This window comes from Mastomys coucha, unplaced genomic scaffold, assembly GCF_008632895.1.
Source record: "Mastomys coucha isolate ucsf_1 unplaced genomic scaffold, UCSF_Mcou_1 pScaffold16, whole genome shotgun sequence".
In the NCBI taxonomy this organism is placed as follows: domain Eukaryota; kingdom Metazoa; phylum Chordata; class Mammalia; order Rodentia; family Muridae; genus Mastomys; species Mastomys coucha.
The window spans coordinates 9,623,738-9,645,491 of record NW_022196898.1 but is presented as its reverse complement, the minus strand read 5'-3'; the positions used below and the strand labels follow the sequence as shown (position 1 = coordinate 9,645,491).

The window sequence follows — 21,754 nt, the reverse complement described above, 5'->3', positions numbered from 1 at the left end:
TCTATTAGATCCCATATGACTTGCAATTTCTCCAAGCCACATGCTTCAGCTCCATCTTCCTTCCACCTTGTCCTCCTCCATCCATCGTCCTCTCCAGTCTCCTCCCCTGTCTCCTCTCTCCCCTTCTCCCCCAAACTTTTCAGCTCTTCCTTCCCTCCCGGCCGCCCAATCATTGGCCTTAGCCTTTATTTGAAAAGTTAAGGTGGGAAGAAGGTTCACAAGGCACCTGTATATGTGATTTGCTCCTCATCTGCAGTGTTTTCCAGGAGAGAATTAGCCTCAAAATACAAGACCAGGGCTATCCACAACACTGAGTGAGCAGTCTTGAGTTACTGTGTGCTGTGAGCATTGGTATGGCCATGTCAAGGACCCCATAGCTACAGGCTCAGAGAGATGTCAAAGCCATCCTCAAGGAACCAACTGCAGTGCTGACAGCATTTGCAGAAAATGTCACCCATGGCTTTCTCTCCCTAGATACTTCTGGCCTGAAGACTGCTCCTTAGAGAGATTGTTCCTACTGAAACTAGTTAAACAAGCCTACTTTTTTTTTTTAAATCTGTATGCAATAATTGACTACTTGTCCAGCTGTATACAAAACCCCACTTCTTTGTTTAACTGTATAGAGTAAACACTATGATTTCTGGAGTGCTGTGGTTTTCCAGCAGAGAGCTCAGTCTAGTGGATCCCAGCTTTTCTGTGTATCTGTCTGTCTTTTGCCCATCTCCTCACCATCCCCAAGCATGTCCAAGTCCCCAGAGCTATGTAAGGATGTTGCAGACATGTTAACTCTTAAAGGGGACAAAAATCTCATAGGATCACCACCCTTGACAGAACTATACAGCAACTGCTGACTACTGAAAGATGGGGCATTAAGTCTATCCCAGGTTTCCTTCCAATGTTGGTTGTCCAATCCAAAATTATCAGCCCTGAAACCCTATGCACATAAATGGACTCAATAGGTTATAGTTATATATTTATGTGTATAATTGGAGAAGAGGATATCAGCTAGAGAGTGGCAAGGAACGGAAGGAGTTAGATGAAGAGGACGGGGCGGGGGGTGAGGGAAGAAAAAGGGAAGCAATGTAATTGTATCTGAATTTTAAATGTATATAGGATGTTTTTAAAGACCAAAGCTTATAACACAAGAGGGTACACATGAGCCTGCTGGAAACACTTCATATATAAGCCATAACCAATCTGTTATGCCTCCCTGGAAAATTGTGACAGCCAGTTACACATATTAGCCATGGCCTTGAAAGAGCCAGGGAGAGCTGCAAGAGAGTCAAGCAAGTAAGTACAAACAGGATCATCCTGAGACCCAGCATGTAGAGGCAGCAGATTCAGGCATTTCTCTGGGAAAAGTTCCTCAAGTATTGTCTAGATCCAACCCTTGTATATGGCCTCTCCTTCTGGGAGCTAGGCACTGCACTTCCTATCATCCTTGTCTCACTATGCCCATCAAAACTGTGAAACACACGTTATAAACTGGCTACTCACAGTTGAGACTTTTCCTGTATACAGTGTATTAGTTAGGTTGGTGTTCCAGCCCCTATGCTCTAGGATGACACAGGTTTTAATGTACTGAAAATGTAGTCTGATAAATAAAACCAGAGGTAAGGCCAGAACATGGACTCCAGGAGCTACTCTGCCATGATCTAAACACTAATTCTAGAAGCTGTGAAACCTGGGTGAGGGATGGAACAGCTGCAGAGTGTTGCTAGTACAACACTAAGTGCTTAGAGCAGTGTATGCAGAAAGACCTCAGTGTTCTCAATTCCACTGGCTCAGAGAAATAGGAGGCAAAGAAGGAAACTTGAAAGCTCTGTGCACAAGCTGACCGTATACAATGCCAGGGCCAGGAAGGGGGAGAGGGTGGATTGGAGAGCAGGGGGAGGAGGGAGGGAACAGGGGGTTTGTTTTGGTTTTGTTTTTATTTTTTTTCTTTTTTTCGGAGGGGAAACTGGAAAAGGAGATATCATACGACATGTAAATAAAGAAAATATCTAATAAAAAAAAATAGAATGCCAGCTCTCCACTCAACTCCCTTACTCCTAAGGATCTACCCTCATTTCTGCCACATGCTGGTTTAATCCTTATGCTTCACATTTCCTAGGATTACATGGGAAAGTAAATAGCTACAGCTCAAGGAAAGCACAATGCCCTTCCCACTGTACTGTTTATGAAGAACACTCCAGAGGCCAGGAAGCCACAAGAGTACCAGAATGTAAGTGAGTGCCTGTCAGACCATCAGCACAGGCAGTGTCTCATGCAATAAACCAGGGAAGTTTGGAGAGCTACCGCCTAGAGACTGTTAATGTCAAGCCACCCTTTTAATCACAAATGCTTACATATGGGAGACTCTGCAATGTTCATGGTAGTAACTGGCTTCTAGAAAGTTCTGCTTTCTTCTATGCATCCATAAGACTATTTACCCAAGGTAATTCAATGCAGGTGATTATAAGATGGCTCCTCCACCTCCCTTCCCCCCGCCTCCCTCCCTTCCTTCCTCTCTCTCTCTCACCCTTCTTATCCTTCTCTACAAGAGCTAAGAAATGTACTTCCTTCAACTAGCTCTGGTCGCAAATGCCCTTGTCAGAAGATGTGTAGTGATTAGGTTTGCATATGATACACAAAATGAAAATCTACACTTCCTGAGGAAAAAAATGTGTGTGTGTCCTGATTGCTTTTCCATTCTCAGTGTCCAAAGCACTGCCTTCTGCTTGGCAGGTGCAGTGAATCCAGAGCAGCGCTTCCTGTGCTGGTAATATAACCAGAAACATCTAGGTTAAAATTTTAAGACAAAAATAAACTGTAGACATAAGCTACTGGAGCATCATTTAGACAACGGAACCTGAGTGAACACTGGAAATGTAGGAGCCTTTGGTTGCCTCTCTCTCGGAGCCCAGTCCACTGTTGGGGTTTCTTTCTCATGTATCACCTCGCATCACTTAGCAGGGAGGGGAGAGGAGGGGAGTCAATGAGAAAGAACAGAAATACAAAAGCCTCACAGCATTATAAGAAACCTAGGGGTGATTTAAGGCACTTATGTAAGAATGAGTATAGGTTAGATGAAATTATATGGCTTTTCATAAATGGCTTCCTATAAGTGTACATCTCCAGTTGACTAGAGGAGCTGTGGATTTTGCTATCACGCCAAGGGAGTTCAGGGGTCAGTCCTGCCATGAGCACGAAGGCTGCTGGACTCAATTCAGTTCGGAAGCATATAGAACATCAAAAGCTATTACCACAGAAGCTGGAATGAACTTAAAATATGAATCGTAGCATGAACAATACAAACTGATCAAAATTTTAACATGTGATGTGTTCATCTATAGTCGTACTTAGGAGCTACTTGCCAGCAATAATTAAGTATAAAAAACTGTGGAAAAAAGAGACCACCAACAGCCCTTATGTAACAGAAACGGCCAGAGTCAAAATTCATTACCCAAGTGCTAACCTAGATTTCTAGATAGCCCTAATACCACCAGAGTCCTGAACCTGCTGTTCTCTATCACTGATAATCTCCTCTTAGGAGGGTGTGTGGTTCTTCTTGCTCCCCATTGCTTACTGCATTTAACTGTCAATGGTGAAGTTTACAGAGGAAAATCCCTGTGAGTGACAAGGAAGCATAGGAAAAAGCAGGAAGACAGAAAAAAAAAAAAAAAATGGGGGAGGGGAGGGCAGGGAGATTTGGCCAGGCTGCTTGTATGACTCAACCACACAACCAGCAGAGGACAGCCTGACACCCATGCAGATCAAAACATCTAGCCTTGCCCTGCTTCCACTTTCTAGCCTTGACTACATTCTAACAGCCCAGATTCAGTGACAGCCAACCCATTAGCTCGTGGCTTCTGTCAAGTTCCTGATTTTCTTCTCTTCTTGGAGATGAGGAAGAACTCTGCTTACGTGTCCTCCTCTGGAAACTACACCGAGACATATTCCAACATGAGTGTCGTCTGACGTGTACTACAGGAGCCAAAAGCAGGTAAGGAACTTCTTTGTGAAATAACCTGGGTGTGTGGCTGGAAGAGTGAGGTCTGAGCTGGGTGACCCTGGGCAATCGTCCTGTTTTACCAGTAAAGTCAGTCTGTGTTTAAAAACTGCAATTGTTTCGCAGGCTAAGTGTTTGTCAATGGCAACTGTGGAGTCCAAACCTTCAGTGTTAGAACTGATTATTTGGGACTCCCAACTGTGTTTAACATGCCTATAGTAACTCAAAAGAAACTGTTTCCCAAGTGTTCATCTCGGACATCTCAAGTGTGTCAAAGGACACAGAGATGGCTTCTCAAAAGTAAGCTCACTGCTGTATTTCTTTTTTCAAAACTTCTCATTATGGAGAGTTTCTCCTTTTCTGCCACTGCACGCACACTCACATAACAAAACTGTGTCTGTCTGAATGTATACTTACACAGGTAAGAGCTTTTAGCTTGGTCTTGCTGGGAAAGTTAATCCTAATTGCATCTAACAAAACATGCATTTGTTCTTAAGGAAGCTTAAAAACTATGTATATCCTATATATAGGGAAAAAAACTGCATTCATTAGATACTGGCAAAGTTTATAATAATCAACTAAATTCCTTAAAATGCTTGAACTGTTTTCAATTAACATACATGACTGAGCTTGCACCTCATGTCGGTACACCCAGTGAGATATGCAAGCCACGGAGGATACGCTGTTTGTTTTGTTTACTGTTAAGTACTGTCAACCTCCCAAGGTTTTGTTTTGAGGTATTTTTTGTTTAGTTGGTTGGGTTTTGTTTTGTTTTAGGAAAGTTAATCCTATGCAGGAAATAAGAGTAAAGAAAGAACAATTTACACATTTATCTTTTTTAAACTACATAAAATCAAACATATATTTCAGGACTAAATAATCTAAACCCTAATTTGCAAATAAGAAAACAAGGCACTCACTAAACATATCAAAGTAACATTTTAGGTTCTATAAACACATAAAAGTCTTATACTTTAATAAAACTTATAAACACACACAAGCACATACGTACAGTTTCACACTCGTAGATGTATGTGTAGTATGTATGGCTATGCCTGTTAAACCCAGAGAAGAGGAAACACCAAGGTGCTCAGAGCTTCAGTTAGGAGACGTCAGCAGTCTGTGGGAAGTGAGCTACCATTTGCTGCCCTGTAGCAGCAGTACTTCAGAGGCAGCAGGACCTGAAGGAGTGAGCGTCTAGCTGGAAGGCAACGGAGCTGACCCTAGCAGCATCTAAATCCCCTGCATGCTAAGAGGCTGGCCCTGCTGCTGGCTCCCATGGACAAATGATTTCTATCGGCTTTACCCTGCAATGGCTCCACTTGCTTCCTGTTCTGCTTCATAATCTACCAGACATCCATGGGTCAGCATGCCCTCCTATGCACCTCAATGCACTGTGGCCACTTTCTCCTTTAGTCATGTATCTTTAGGATGTATTTTTTTCACTAAATTATCACTGATGACTTCCAAAAAAAAAAATATCACAGTGAGGACACAGTAGTTGTAAGAAGGGGCAAACAGTTAAGGTTAAACACTAGGCCACAAGGTACTAAGTACTAGGTACTAACACCCTGAGTACCTGATCCACCAAGCTCCCTAAACCTCATGCCTATTTTCAAAGCCACAAAGCACCAATCCAGATAATATCTGTGGAGTCATTAACAGCCTAATATATGAATAAAGTATAGAGTAAATGAGGGATAAAACTCCTGCTTTCAATGTTCTCATAGAGATCAGGATCATCGGAAAAGCGACCATAATACAACAGATCATTAAAACACATAACTCATGGGTCAACATGTCCTCTTACCTAGTGCTTAACAGTAACACCTCTACAGGATTTTCAATTCTTTTTGTTTTAATATTCATGCACAAGGCATTCCCTGATGATGCTGAAATTGGTAACTTGAGATCCACTCGCTAACATTCACATGTGTGTCCTACTAATAGGCTGCTTAGAAGGTTTTCATTCAATCTATGCTACCCGGTAAACAAACGAATGCTTAAAAAAACAAAACACCTAGCACCTCTCTATGTACTGTATTAACTCTGAGGTAAGCAAGCTCTGATCTAGTCTTCTGCATGGGACAGTGGGTGAGGAACGAAAGGATCATTGGACAAGACACTTCTTATGGTTCAAGGTGCTTCTGAACTCAACTTCCTGAATACAGTAGTAAAGATGGGTGGGAAACAATGTTCACTGTAGCAAATGCTTTTAGAATGAACTTAGCTGTTGAGGCTTCTCTAAGCCTAAATCTCTGACAACCCGGAAGTCAGATTCAATGAACCAGGCTCCTGCATTTCCCTCAAATGAGCAGCAAATGAGTTATTTTGATCTCTCGGCATGAGCAGACTCTACAATACCAAGAACGAGCCAGTCTGAGGAGATGCAAGACACTAGCACAAACACTCTACTATGGGCATCTGTGCTTCTGAAAGAGCATCGAGTTGAAGAGAGGAAATAAAAAGGAATAAAAATTACATCAACTGAAAATTATGAGTTCAAGAGTGCTAAGTAGGTTTAGGTCAAGTTCTCAAAGGATAGGCCCATGAACTGCACTAGTGAACTTCTTTGATATGTATTACTTTTTTTATAGGTTATTTTATTTACTTACATTTCAAATGTTGTCCTCATTTCCAGTTTCCCCTCTGAAACCCCCATCCCATCCCCTTCCTCCCTGCCTCTATAAAGATGCTCCTCAAACCATCAACCCATTCCCACCTCATCCCCCTAAACTGAGTCATCAAGCCTCTACAGGACCAATGGCCTTCCCTCCCATTGATTCAGATAAGGCAATCCTCTGCTACATATATACCTGGAGACATGGATCCCTCCATGTATACTCTTCAATTGGTGGTTTATTCCCTGGGCCTCCTGGGGAGTCAGGTTAGTTGATACTGTTGTTTTTCCTAAAGGGTTGCAATCCCCTTCAGCTACTTCACCCTTTCCCCTAACTCTTCCATTGGGTTCCCAGGCTCAGTTCAAGGGTTGGCTATGCGTACCTGCATCTGTATTAGTCAGGTGCTGGCAGAGCCTCTCAGGGGACAGATACACCAGACTCAGCAAGTGCTTGTTGGCATCAGCAATAGTGTGTAATGTCTAGTTTAAACAATCAGCATCCTGAGCAACACATAGGCAACAGATAAAACAGATGTGCTTCTTCCTCCCAGGACACAATTTCCCCAAACAGGTCTTTAAAATCCCCTTGATTAAAACCTCTGGCTCCTCCTTATGGTTCAGAGAGCATCCTAGAAAAGAATATCACTAGTAAATAAATTACTTATCTTTCTAATAACAACTTGGCTGTAACAACTCACAAGAAAACCAAGTTTACCATGAGGCGTCTCAATCTACCTACACATTTCATGTCAAAGTCACGGTTTGGTGTCTAATCAATTTCTGTTCTCTTTGAAAACTTCTGACTGTTCCCAGGATAAATTAAACTGCTAGCCATCTGCTATTTGTGAAAAGCATCAAGGGTCTTACATATCAGGTTCTGGCTGCTCATCCTTCAGATAAGAGAACAGCAGGGAAGGTTGGTGATTTGTATCTAATTACAGAACATCAGCTGTTGAAGTTAAGATTTCAAAGAAAAAAGGAAAAGATCAGCTATGAGACTTATAGGAGCTGACCCAGAAGACACTGTTGTGTTAATGTGCCCACTGTGGCAAAAACTGGATGTTTGCTTTTCCTGAACATATTCTAAGGGTACTGAAGAAATTGAATTGAATTTCATTCTGTAAACACCGATACCTTATCACATGACAGCCACAATTCCAGATGCAATAGATGCTCTGCATGAAGAACTGTCCTCCGGACCCTGTTCTAATGAGCCACATTAAATCTTACTTTTCATATAGCCAATGCTCTTATTCTAGTACTACTTTTTAAGACACACGAATGATCTTTGAGCACATAATTTATTAACACATGTTTTTACTAACTTTAGAGAGATCTGGAGGAGATTCTAATCTGAATACAAGCCAATGAATATTTGTGGGCTTGTTCTAACTCTGCTGGGAGCTTACAGCTCTGCATTTACTAATAACCAAAAGAAAATATAGAAAAATGGGCCTCAGGCCTTGGTGTTCAATGTCCTCTTCCTCTCCTACCTCCTGAAACTGTCTTTCTACCGAAGGACTTAAGTGCCTACAAGCACCACCTTTACAGAAGTGAAAACAGGAAGGGAAAGGTTGGGGTCTCACAGGAAGAGAAAACCTAGGGCCAGATGTCCCCTGCTATCACCAAGTCTGTGAGGAGACTGAATGCAGCAACTGCCTCCTTCACTGTTGGCACTAAAGCAAACTGGTTAGCTAAGAGCAGAGTAAGTAACCAGAACAGGCTTGGAAGGAGCTATTTCTGGAAAACAAATATTTTTCTTAAACTATATTTTATACCGTGTGTGTGTGTGTGTGTGTGTGTGTGTGTGTGTGTGTGTGTGTGTAAGTATGGATGAACTACATGATGATGAGAAGGCAAAGTGTGGGAGTCAGTTCTCTCCATCCAGCATGTGGACCCCAGGAATAGAACTCAAGTCAACAGGCTTGGCAGTAGCTACCTTTACCCACTGAGCCATTCTGTTAGCCTTTAAATGGGTTCTTTCAACTTTGAACACACAATGCTATTTACTGCTCAATCTTTTGATATTGTGGCAAAGCCTTTTTACTGACTAACTGCAGATCTGCATTGATTTTCTTTCCTACAAATGTAGTACATTGTCATATGGTTCCTTAGTACACTTCAAATAGTGAGTGTGTGTTTAAAACAACCAAGGAGCCACACAAATAAGATAACTCAGACCCAGATTAGATTTTAAGACCTCGAAGAGAAGTAACTCTGTTCGTAATAGTTAATTTTCCCAGACAAGGGAACGAAGAAGGAAAGCCTTACACCAAACTGGCAACAATCATCGGACGTTTGGGCTAAAGTCCGTCTCTTTTGAGCCACCTTGGAGAAGGCACAGTGGTCAGTGCTTCCTAACAGCCATACAGGTGTGTGTTCTGCAGTCAGATTCTCTCACCTTAAATCCTGACTCTACCCCTCAGACTGATACAATCTCCACTAAGCTACTCCGTGTCTCCTATCCCCTGCCTAGGTATCATGCAAAGTAAACAAGTTAATACATAATGTGTCAGAACAGTGTTGGCCCTGACATAGAAATCAACCTCTGTATACTGATGCCAGCACCACCAATTTCCTTTCTCAAAAAAATAGTGCAGCAGTCCGAGACGATTATAAAAACAAAAAAAGCCAAAATTATACAATTGAATTACTTCTGACTACTTGTTTTATTTATTTATAAAAGTAGATTAAATTGCTGTTTAGAAGAATCATTGCAACAATTATCAGATATCTGGTACAAACTTAAGTTACATATTCTAGTTCTTAACACACACACACACACACACACACACAAACACAAAAATCTATACAGTGGCTCTTACCACAATTTCACACGTGAAAGATACCCCTTTCTCTGCATCTATCACAATTCAAACAGATGGCCTTCCCTGACAAAGCAATGTATGAAAATGCACATGGTATATCTTGGAAAAACTTATTACACTAGGATAGTAGAATAAGAGATCAGAACAGGGAGCAAGCTGTGAGTGCCACCTCAAAAGAGGGAAATAATGCACAGATACAGGAAATTATAGGCTGGTATAAGGTCTATGTAAATGGTGGTGCTGGCATCAGAATATAGAGGTTGATTTCTATGTCAGGGTCAACACTTAGTAAGCAAATGAAATACCAACTTGTGTCTCTAAGGGCCCCAAAACACGTCTTTGTAGTGCTGTCTCTCCAACCCCTGACATGTTGCATGACTTGTGACCCCTTCAAAGGCAACATCTTTGTACAGCCTGTCTTTTTCTGAGTGCTCAGGCATTAAACACACTCCCGCATCTCTACCATCCTTCAGATGTCTATAGCATTTACAAAGGAGGCAACAATCTTGTCCATAATGTTCAAAACCCATGCTGCTTCAAGAGGAAGTGTTCATGCCTGTGAGTTTGTGCTTACTTCATTTTAATAATAATATAAACTATATACCCAGAGAAACCAAGTCAATATATAATTCAAAGAAGTTAAACCAGTACCGCAAGTTATGGTTAAAAATTCCGCAAGGCCTGCAGAGTTGTAGAGCATTTGCCTGGCATGTATAGGTACTGCCAAAAGGAAAATTAAGGTCATCACGACAACTGCCTTGCCGGTCTTTCCTAGCACAAGCCTTCATCACATTCCAATTTCTATCACTACAGCTTGGTTAGCCAGCAATCACACTGCATTTACCTGTTACCACACAATACCTATCCCGGCCGTGCCTGAATTCTTTCCCTTATTGTTACACATTGAGATTTAATCAGCTTTGTGACATGTATAGGGCCCTGAGTGGTGCTCATTTCTGCTAGCACAATTTATTTCTTCCTTTTCACCTACTGGTGGGCATGTGGCTTGCTCCCAGGTGGGGGCTACCTGAGTAAAGGTTTTCATTTAAAATCATTACAGTGATTACAATATCATTGTAATCATTCTTTGTAAAGGTAACATACACTTTCATTTTTCCTGTGTAAAGAAAAAAGAGTAAAATTGCCTATATGGTTATGTACCTAACGATGACAAGTCACAAAGTAAATACCCTATTTTACACACATAACTAGATATACATTATCAATACTCAATTGACTTATCAATTCTTAGCATTGTAAGGTTTTTATGAGGAACTTGGAGAGAAGTTCTGAGGGTAGGGAACTACTGTTTCTTGTCTTTGTCATAGTTGTGTCTTTTTAAACTTTTTTGTAAAGGTAGGGTTTCAACTCTGAGGGCTTGCCTCAGACTTGCAATCTAGCTAAAACTGGCCTGGAACACAGCCTTCTTTCTCTACCTCCCAAGAGCTAGCATTCTAGGAAAGTACTGTCGTATCCAGATAGGTTACTGTCCTTTCAATCTCCATTTCCCTTTAAGAATGTTGTATGCCTTGTCCTATGCTCATAGGTCAAACAAAGTTTATGAATTGTTTCCTCAAATTCTTCACTTTACTTTCTTATCTGAATTCTTGTGTTTTCAATATACTTGATGAGGAAGGTTCCATAAATACCTCAATTTATTTTTTTACCAGAGATATAGAGCACATTCGTTTCCTTTCTATTGCCATGATACAACACCAGATCAAGGCAACTTATACAAAGAAAAGGTTTAACTTGGAGCTTACAGTTCCAATTCTGCCATCATGGTGGGGACATGGCAGCAGGCAAGAGGGGTGGCAATGTAAAAGCCTAAATTTTAATAAGGCATAATGATACCTTTTTTTTTATTGTTAGTGTATTTTGCATCCTAAGAAATCAGCTATCCACATTTGAAAAGATATTCCATTTTTCCCTAGAAGCACTGCTGTTACAGTTTTACAGTAAGTATACAGTAGTTCTTGAATTAGTTTGCTTATAACCATCTGCAAAAAATGCTTTGTGAGAGATAACTGATTTACAAATATTCTGTAGGTCAAAAAAAAAATGTATTTTCCAATGGAAAACAGTCTCTAGAAGGGTACACGCTCAGCCTCAGTGACAACTGATACAGAAAACACAGAAGCCAAACACAGGATTAAGGCTAGAGAGATGGCACTATCCTTAAGCGGGCTTCCTGTTCTCACAGAGGACCCAAGTTCTCAGCATCCCTGCCAAGAAAACCACTCCAACTCCAGGGCATTTGACACTCTCTTCAGGTGCATACTCACATGCACGCACAAACACCCCCACAAATAAGAAAGGCACACATACATTTCAGCCAGGCATGGTGATGTACACCTTTAATTCCAGCACTTGGGAAGCAGAAAGGAAAAGATCTCTGAGTCTGACGCCAGCCTAATCTACATACAGCAAGTTCCAGCCACACAGAGATACAGTGAAACTTCATAAAAAATAGATATAAAACAAAAACAAAAACAACAACGTAACAACCTAGAAGCATCTCTTCAGAATGAGAGCCATGCTGGCCCCACCCCAGGATCCACTTCTCAGAAGACTGGGAAGACAAAGTCCCTTGCCTGTATACAGTCATCAGTTTAAATCAACACAGAAAATAGTCGTTTGCTCCCAGGCTGCTTTCTTCTTTAAACACACATTAGAATAATTGCTGTGTCACGAGTGTGCACTGAGTTCTTTTGTATGAATTAGGTTCCACAGCACAGAGAACACAGCAGCTCTGATCAAAACTTTCCTATGAGAAAGATGCATTTGAAGATCTGTCTCTAAAGACATGTTCTCAGTAGCCTAAGTCATCAATCGTCTTTTATGGGGTTTAGATGCTCTTATATTTAATCTTGAAAAACATCAACTTAGAACATACAGAGAATTGTTTCTGCTATTCAGATAAAGATATCACTATTCACAGAACATGTTCAATTAGAACATTTCCTCTGAGATTTCCTGTGAAGTTAGAAGCCTTGTAAGAGTGAAGTATTCAACTCCTTCACTGGGTTTTGGAAAAGATAATATATTTAGTAGAGTAATAGAACACACACACAAAGATAAAAGACACTGTTCTACAGAGCTGTATTTTTACAGCTGCTTCCTTGTACTGAGCTTGTTTAGCAAGGTTCATGTCTTATCCCAATTTGGAGTTTGGCTTCTTGCACTGCATGGGAAGTTGTTATGGGAAACACTAGAGAGCAAAGGCCCATGAACTTGTGCGTAAATGAGGCTGCTGTTTTCAATAACTCTCTGAACGAATATTTCCTCAAGAAAACTTCAAGTAAACTGCTCAGGAAGAAGGATGAAAGATAAGATGGAAATGTATCATATGAACGTGAGCCTGTTCATTTAAAAGAAAGAAAGAATGGAGTTAATTTTCTGTTCTCAAGTATTTCAACTATCAGTATTTCCTTAATAGTAGCTATTTTATGCCTTTTTTATATAAAATGTGAAATCATTTTCATAGCCAAAGGGCAAAAGTATAAAAGAAGATAAAAAAGATTATTGTCTTCAGTTACATATATGTTATGAAGTGTTTAAAGATTTCAGTCAAAATAATTTGTTTTTAAACAATGTAAGAAAAGCTTCCATGAAAGAAATGTGCTTGAACGAGCTTCCCCCAGTATAAAATTAATTCATTAACATTAGCAATCAAGGAAATCTAAGTGTCCTATATCATCCTGAATCATGTTGCAAATGCTCTAGAAGAGACTGGAGTAGGCCTTGTTTCCCTGAACCAAGTACCGAAGCTTTGCTCCTGTTGCCAGAACTCCCTTGCAGCCATTTGTTCATGTCGCTTGCTCATTCAAAGCACCATTTACTTAAACACTTCCAGAGCATTAAATATTAAGCAATTAATAGCAAAAAATAGGTAACAAGGTATCCCCATCTCACATAGGTAACACTAATGTGGAAATCAAAAAGTAACAAGAAACAAATTTTTTTTTTTTTTTTTTAAATTTTTTATTTTTTCAAGACAGGGTTTCTCTATGTAGCCTTGGCTATCCTGGAACTCACTCTGTAGACCAGGCTGGCCTTGAACTCAGAAATCCACCTGCCTCTGCCTCCCAAGTGCTGGGATTAAAGGCGTGCGCCACCACTACCCGGCTAAGAAACAAATTATTAAATGAGTATTTTTATTAACAGAATTCAAACCTATATGAATTGTGTTTGATGCTAAGTTTGCTCATTTACTCAAAAAATTGTTTTCAATGTGTTTTGTACTATATATACATGTACATATATGCATACATAGATTAAACATACAGACATATATGTATATACATACATATGCATATATGTGTCACCCCAAAGTTTCTGTTGCTGGAGACTTCAAGGCACCATTCAATGATAGCGATCAACTAACTTCATGTTGTCTTTGGGTGCTGTGAGAGTATAGCGGCTGCTGGGAATCAAAGCCAGGACTTTGTACATGCTAAACACATGCTCCAACAGGGAGCTGCATCTCTCCGATGCTCTTGTTTTCATTTCAATAGAGTATTTTTAATACGAAAAAACTGAGGCTGTGAAGAAAGATCTTACTAACAGAAATCCAGTGGACCCTTATAAAACAGTGTATAGAGCCATCATTATAATCCATTTTCTACAGCAATGTTGTACCACAAAGGAAAGTACTGGGGTGGCAGGAGTTGCTAAAGTGAGGACAGTAACCTGGAATTACATCAAAGTGCACTTGTGCATCCTGTCCAGGAGACCCTATGCCTCGGGCTTAGCCTCGGGCTTAGGCACTCCTGCACTGAAGTAAAGTCAAAACACGGCCAACAGCCTCCTTTGCCTTTTCTGCCACCTGTAATTCCTAGGGTCACAAGAGATGGTTCCGCGGCCTTCCCTAGGTCCCTGAAAATGGCATAGACACTTCAAGTTGGAGGTATTCCAACTTATTTTCATCTGTCAGGAGAAATATTTACTTCAGCAAAACTACACCTATATATAACACATACCAAAGCAGAAGTGTTCCTGGTGAGGGCATTCCCAAGGTCCCCTGGGACACTGTTTAGAAGGCCCTCAAGCTTGTCTCACACTAGCTAGCTTTATGTTTCCTGCTCCAAGGAGAGGATTCCTGAATATATATACTACAGAAACACTGCCAACTGATCTTAAGGAAGGTAGGCTGTATGGGTGGGAAGGGCCTACAAGTGTGCCCTTAAGAAGATTAAGAATAAAGCTTCAAAAGCTAACAGCAAGAATTTTATTGAGTATTTTTGCATCGATATTCATAAGGGAAATTGGTCTGAAGTTTTTTTTCTTAGGTGTTTGTGTGATTTAGGTATAAGAGTAATTGTGGCTTCATAGAACGAATTGGGTAGAGTGCCATCAGTTTCTATTTTGTTGAATAGTTTGAGGAGTATTGGTATTAGGTCTTCTTTGAAGGTTTGATAAAACTCTGCACTAAACCCATCTGGTCCTGGGCTTTTTTTGGTTGGGAGACTATTAATGACTGTTTCTATTTCCTTAGCAGATATGGGACTGTTTAGATCATTGATCTGATCTTGATTTAACTTTGGTACCTGGTATCTGTCAAGAAAATTATCCATTTCATCCAGGTTATCCAGTTTTGTTGAGTATAGGCTTTTGTAGTAGGATCTCATGATTTTCTGGATTTCCTCAGTGTCTGTTGCTATGTCTCCTTTATCATTTCTGATCTTGTTAATTAGGAAACTATCTCTGAGCGCTCTAGTTAGTCTGGCTAATGGTTTATCTATTTTGTTGACTTTCTCAAAGAACCAGCTCCTGCACATGGAGGGGTCTGATTGTTCAGGCAGCGTGTATATGGTAGAGGATTGCAAAGTCGATCATCAATAGGAGGAGAGGACCTCGGCCCTTTTAAGGTTCTGAGCCCCAGTGTAGGGGAATGCCAGGGCCAGAAAGTGGGAGAGGGCGGGGTGGCAGGCATGGGGAAGGGGGAGGCAACAGGGGTTTGGTTTTGTTGTTTTTGTTTGTTTCTTTGTTTTTTGGAGGGGAAACTGGGAATGGAGAAATTCGCATGTAAATAAAGAAAATATCTAATAATAAAAAAAAAAAAAGCTAACAGCAGGTAGGTGCTAGGCAAGGTTCAGAGGTCAAAGTCTTTCACTGGAGGACTAAGGCAGCAGAGGCAGAGGATCACTACGAAGAGGAAGCCAGCCTGCTCTGGGCATTACGTTTCAGGTCAGCTAGGTTTTGCCATGGGTCGTAGGCTTAAGTAAACAGGTAGTGTGCTGAACAGTAGAGAATGGGATTTCTGCTTCCTGGAAAAATCTTAGAGATTCCAAATCTGCCTTTGAAAAAAATAAAGAGACTCAATTTCTCTAACCTTTTTTCATTTTGAGAGAGTATACATAGACGTATGCAAGTATGCAATACAGTAGGTGTGTAAATGCAGAATGGCGCATGCCAAAACTTGCACATGGAGGTCAGAGGACTATCTCCAGTGTTCCATCTTGCTTAAGAATGGGTCTTTTGTAGTTTTTCCACTGTGTATGCCAGGTTAAATGACCTCTGAACATCCAAGGATTCTCAGGCTTCTACTTCCTATCTCCCCATAGGGGTGCAGGAACCACAGAAGCTGTCTTTTACATCACTTCTGGGGATTCAAACTCAGTCTCAAAACTATAGCATCAAGCATCATAGTCTAGAAGTATCTCACTCCTCCGCCACCCTTCTCCATTCATGTTGAGCACGGTGTTAGGTATTACCCTACGACACTGATTCAATTATTACCAGGCTTATGATCCTGGAGAAAAAGACCTCCAATAAACAAACAACTAACGACGTCAAGAATAGCCTTGAGAGGAGAAGGAAAGCATAAAATGGCCGACGGCTGTCCCATTTGGGACATTTTAATATCACTCTGTCAGAACCTGGTTTGTGTGCTGTCGTGCAAAGGAATGGGGTCAGAAGCATGATGTGATACAGAGAGCAGATGCAGGAAAGGCTGAGGACCTCCCGTAATGGAAACAGTAAAGCCTCTCCTTAAAAGAGAAAAAACTGCTGAAAATCTAAAGCCCACTAGCCTGAGCCATGAACTGGGAGGAAAACTGATGACAGTGAATATATAAGGAGCCCAGTAGAATAACTGTCCCCAATAAGCGAAGAACTTACAAATGTCAATGGCTCTCTGCTGTTCTTAAGTGCCACTTACTCCTGAGTTCTTCTCCTTCAGACAAGGTAACTTTCCAACTCTCTCCACCAGGAGCTGTGAGTCTGCCTGCCCTGCCCTCAAGCATCTCCCTCCCTGCTTCCTTTCCTCTTTACAGGGACTCTGCATTTCCTCCTAGAAAATCTGGCTCCACACCCAAGTAGCCATTTTATACTAAACAAGCCGGCTGGGAGTAGGAGACAGTGTAGGAACCATGTCTATGAGAAGTCAATGGAGACGGCTATGAATACTACAGACCAAAACAGAGAGCTATGAGGAAAAGTACAGGAAAATTTCCAAGGCGTGGTGACGTCCTTGGTGGGAGGTCAGAGGAAGGACACATCACCAGAGAGGGAGGCAGGGACAGTCTGGATGAAGGATACAGATAGTGTGAGGAGAATACAGGGTAGGAGCAGCAGTTGTACAGAGCCATGTAGGGTGGCTTTGAAACCTAGACTTCATCCAACTAACCGTGAGTCAACCGTATCCCTAAAGAGAGATGGAAAACAAGAGGGAAAACTAGGAGACTCTTTTCTTCCCTATAACTGAAGGAAGGTTTTCAGTAATTACGCACAACCTAAGCAGGAACAGTTTTACTGGAAACACATGGATTACATGCAATCCCTATTTGAAAACCCTCTATGCTGGCCGAGGTTTTTAACCAGCTGAGAGAAGGTTACTTTGTGTAATCATAAACCAACTACCAAGTTTCTGCTTAAATTTCGTAGACTGCAAGAAGTCTTCCATAAAAGCCTTTTCCTTAGCTGACAAAATGCATTGGTTGCTATTGCTTTCCTCGTACAGAGTCCAGTTCCTAGGACAGCACATCCAACGATGACTTAAATTTGACACTATGTGAGCATAGACTCTTTGAAATACATCAAACGAATAATTTCTAAATAAGGGAACAGATCATGGCAGTTGTGTATAGACAAACATCAAAGTCTAGCCTTGGAAGAAGAAGGTGGAAAGCACCCATCAAGGACTGGCTCAAGCTGACTTTTTCAACTGCCAACAGCAACTCAAAATAAAAGGGGAGACCTTCTAAACCTCACAGAGAAAAGTCATCCAGAGAGAGGGGTAGGAGAATGCAAGAGACGCTGCTGGGTCCATGATTTTCTGTTTAAACACTGCTTACGGACAGCTGGCCACACTAACATCAACACTGCTGTGTGGGTTTTACCTCTCTGAATTCTTTCCACAACCCCATGGGATGCAGAGATTTTCTGCCAGTTTACTGCTGCGCAGAGCCTTCCCCAGTGGCTTTGCTAAGGCACAGGGATGGAGTGTTGGAGCCTAGCAATTCCACCCCTTAACCTCTGTACTGTATTAATCCCTAAGAAATGAGCTCTTGCTCACAGGGTACGTAAAATCAAGTTGCTCTGGGATTTTTTTCTTTCAAACACCATTAAAGGAAGCACTAAAAAGTTCCACTTAAATGTTCTAAGAAAGAGATCTAAGGAAATCAAACTAACGATGAACTTTTAAGGCTGTGATAGTTGGCAAAGTTAATATGACCCACGCTGCCATTGAACTCAAGAGCAAAGTCCAGAATAACTTCACTTTAAATGAATGCTATTTATAAGCAATGAATATTTTGTCAGCCCTTGTTAAGATGATGAACTGTGAGTGCCACATTTGTTTATTTCCCGCTGGTTCAAGATGCTTATAAATTTCCAGCACTAGAAATGTGGTGTCATACAGTTTAAACTCAAGCAGATGCCCAGAATTTTAGGGCAAGTTGAAAGGATTCCAGTCCTCTCATTGTTTGGGCAGTTCCACAGGCTCAGCACATTGGAATGAACATGACTGCAGGTGATTCCCTACAGGGCACGGGGCTGTCTGTCTGCCCTAGAGACCCAGGCCTGCTGCTGATCTACTCTGCACCCACTCTCACCATGCAAACATACTGGATTCCTGGTTATCATGCTGATACTCACACAGGGCTGCCCTCCCACCACCACCCACCCACCATCTGCTCCCCTAAAGCCCTGGAGATGAGGACAAATAGTGACTGTAGATGCTGGGTGCAAGTAACTTAGTTTATTACTGCAAGAATGACACTTCCGAAGGAAAAAAATAGTCATTTTACAAGACAACCAAGGAAGTTACTCCTTTTTAAGGATTAAGCCCTAACGTTCCTACTGGTCCATACTGAGTGCTTTGGGAGATGTCATTAAAATCAGGCTCTAAAAAAACGTTAGACCTAGGGTCAAAGGAAATGAACAGTGATAATAAGCTTGTGATGTTTTCTCACAGCAAGGACATAGGGTCAGAGGAAATGAACAGTGATAATAAGCTTGTAATGTTTTCTCACAGCATCAGTCAAACAATTTCCTCAGGCTCCTTTCTCCACTTTCACAAAGAAAGCCTGAACTATTCATACCCAGCAATAGACTTGGGACCTGACATCCGCCCGGGACCTTCCCAGGCCAACCTGTACAGGGAAGTGAGCCGAAGGCTGTGCTTGACTGATGAAATGCAAGGTGTTATGAACACATCTGGATACACACATGCATGCACTCATATACATGCACACACGCACACACACATATTTTACAGAGCTTATAAAGCTCACTTATGTATTATAATGAATGTGTTTATCACACAGCAAAGCTGGTATTTGTTTCCAAAACATCAGAATTAAGACCTAAGGTTTAGAGAAAGCAAAGCTCTCTCAGAGGAGACCCACGATCAGGAGTGCCACAGAGGAGGAGGAACCACAACAAAAAAGGGTGGAGGGAGAAACGTGGGGTAACCACTGTCGACCCAGATATCTTTTTGGAAATGTCATGGACTTTTCAAGTAGTGGATGAAAGAATCCAACAGAGTATTTATACTTCAAACATCTTCAGCAAAGTGGTTTCCAGTACACGTCAACACTGGATTATTACCAGCACTCATCACATAAGAGGAGACAGCTCAAAACTGCCTTAAAGTTCATCTAGGCATCAGTGCAACGCTGGGCTTTCAAAATATTTTAGTTTCCAACTCCCCAGTCTACTCATCCTGGTGTGAGCATGTCCCCTGGTTTGCCCAGGATACCAGCACACTTTTTCACACTCCCAAGTGTCCCTGGTATTAACTCACTCTATTTTTTTCAATTGGTCAGGCCTTGGATAGATGGATGTTTTCACTTCATTTCAATCCATATAGCACACCAGAAAGGTCCTCCTTAAATCTTACAGGCACAAGGAAAAGCTACACCTAGTTCAAAGGGAGCTTCTGCTTCCAACAGAAAGTCAGATGCTCCGCTCACAGCCACTGAAGTCCACAGCAAGGCAAGCAGACACCGTCAGAGTGGAAAAACCACTGTGCTAGGTGAATCTCGGCCCACTTACTAACACTCCTTTTTCCTTGCATATTTAAAATGTCAAGTCGCTAAATGCTCTTAAAACCATTTTAATAAATGTATTCAATACTGGTAATAAAATTAAACAATAATCACATGCATAAATGTATAAGGTACCCATAGGCATCACTTAGGAAAATCAAAAATAAACAAGTAACACTGAAATAGTTTTTTTATAAAAGCCAAGATTCTAGTGGTTGCATTCACTGACCCCCAAGTCTGTCCAGCTTATATACACACACGTAGTAGCTTCCCTCCAAGTACAAGCCAATCTCAGACATGCCTGACATCTGTCACAGTGTCAACATAAAACTATAGCTTCACTGCAAAGAGAATAGCAGAAGACAGTTTCTAATCAAGTATAAGTCACCATGACCCAGGTACATGGATACCAGTTGTTCTAAATTACATGTCAAATATGGCAGCAGTTTCATGAAGTTTGTTTTTAGTTAAAGAGTAAAGGAAGTCACATACGTGTGAAAACACGTGTGAAGACATCAGGCAAGCAGGTTAGAGCAAAGCAGGGATTTCTCTGTACATAAGGCTCAGATACTACCTGTGACATTCTAAGCCTTGGTTGGTAGAAGTAGTGGTCTGTAAATACAACCCAAAAGGTTACACCCAGTAGTCACGATGATGTTAGTCAAACATAGAGGTGGGCAAGGAGCCTCTAGTAAGGGGCTCAAGACAGTCCAAGATAAACTGTCATTAGACTCTGGGCCTGCAACAGTCCAACATCCCCATCTTCAGTGAAGTGCTCTTGAGTCCAAAGGTTCAGCTGGCGTGTGATTCTTTCCAGGAACTTGTGAACACACTATAGACATGAATCCCAAACATCACGAAGGAGATACAAGACATGCATTTAAGCACATCACCCCATGTCAAATTACCAGGTAGCCCAGAATCCACGGTTGTTCAGCTTTCAATATTCAGACCTACCAAGGCCTCTGACCCTACCAGAATCCTGGACTGCACTGTCAGGGAAGAGCAGTAGAGAGGGAAACTCCAATCACTTCAGTCACAGGACAAAGCAGAGGCCTGAAGACTCCACAACACACCAGTCATGGTGAAGAGGTTTCCCAAAGCAGAAGAAAAGAGGCTTTATTTGAATGTCTGTTCTACTGGACTTGTGCAGGCTCTGACTAAGCAATCTAATCCTCTCCTTCTCTACCATCAGCATCTCAATTTCTAAACATCAATCAGTGCCTCTGAGTTAAAAAGGCCTCTGTGAGGCCACAGCTGGGATGTACATGCTGGTCTCATTCTAAAACAATGGCATTTTCTGAACAAACACAACTTCAAACTATTTTCCATAGCCTCAGAAAAATCACAATAATACTTGGGGCAGAAACCACACATTCTCCTCAGCCAAAGGTGTGAGTTCATTTACTTCGTTTATGGGCCTTTTGTCTAAGACTATACAATCTTAAAAGGTCTGGAAGTGTTTGCTCAAAACAAATGTGCTCACCTAGTCTACAAGCACACATGTAGACACACGTGTGCCCACTCATACATTGCCTTATGCACACTTTAGAATGCTGCAGGGAACAGTTGAGGACATAAAACTTAGAGAAGAGAAAAGATCTTGAACTCTTCATCACAATGAAAGCACAGCAGAGCCCTTGGACATCTCTGCAGCAGCAGAGCCCTTGGACATCTCCGCAGCAGCAGCAGAGCCCTGGAACATCTCTGCAGCAGCAGAGCCCTTGGACATCTCCACAGCAGCAGAGCCCTGGACATCTCCGCAGCAGCAGAGCCCTTGGACATCTCTGCAGCAGCAGAGCCCTGGAACACCTCTGCAGCA

At 41.6% G+C, this 21,754-nt stretch overlaps 2 protein-coding genes and 1 long non-coding RNA gene across 11 annotated transcripts in view; 1 reads left to right on the top strand and 2 right to left on the bottom strand.

Moving 5' to 3' along the window:
- LOC116092928 overlaps nucleotides 1–5,520 on the bottom strand; it is a 9,160-nt gene extending 3,640 nt beyond the window's left edge. The window contains exon 1 of the long non-coding RNA XR_004119561.1: nucleotides 5,004–5,520. This is a non-coding gene — a long non-coding RNA (uncharacterized LOC116092928). The remainder of the gene's footprint in view (nucleotides 1–5,003) is intronic.
- Med12l (mediator complex subunit 12L) overlaps nucleotides 1–21,754 on the bottom strand; it is a 329,972-nt gene that overhangs the window by 163,533 nt on the left and 144,685 nt on the right. The window lies entirely within an intron of this gene.
- The window catches only part of P2ry14 (purinergic receptor P2Y14), a 42,153-nt gene continuing 24,108 nt past the window's right edge, over nucleotides 3,710–21,754 (top strand). For all 3 annotated transcript variants that reach the window (XM_031373931.1, XM_031373932.1, XM_031373926.1), the window contains exon 1: nucleotides 3,710–3,985. The gene's annotated coding sequence lies outside the window, so the exon portion shown is untranslated. The remainder of the gene's footprint in view (nucleotides 3,986–21,754) is intronic.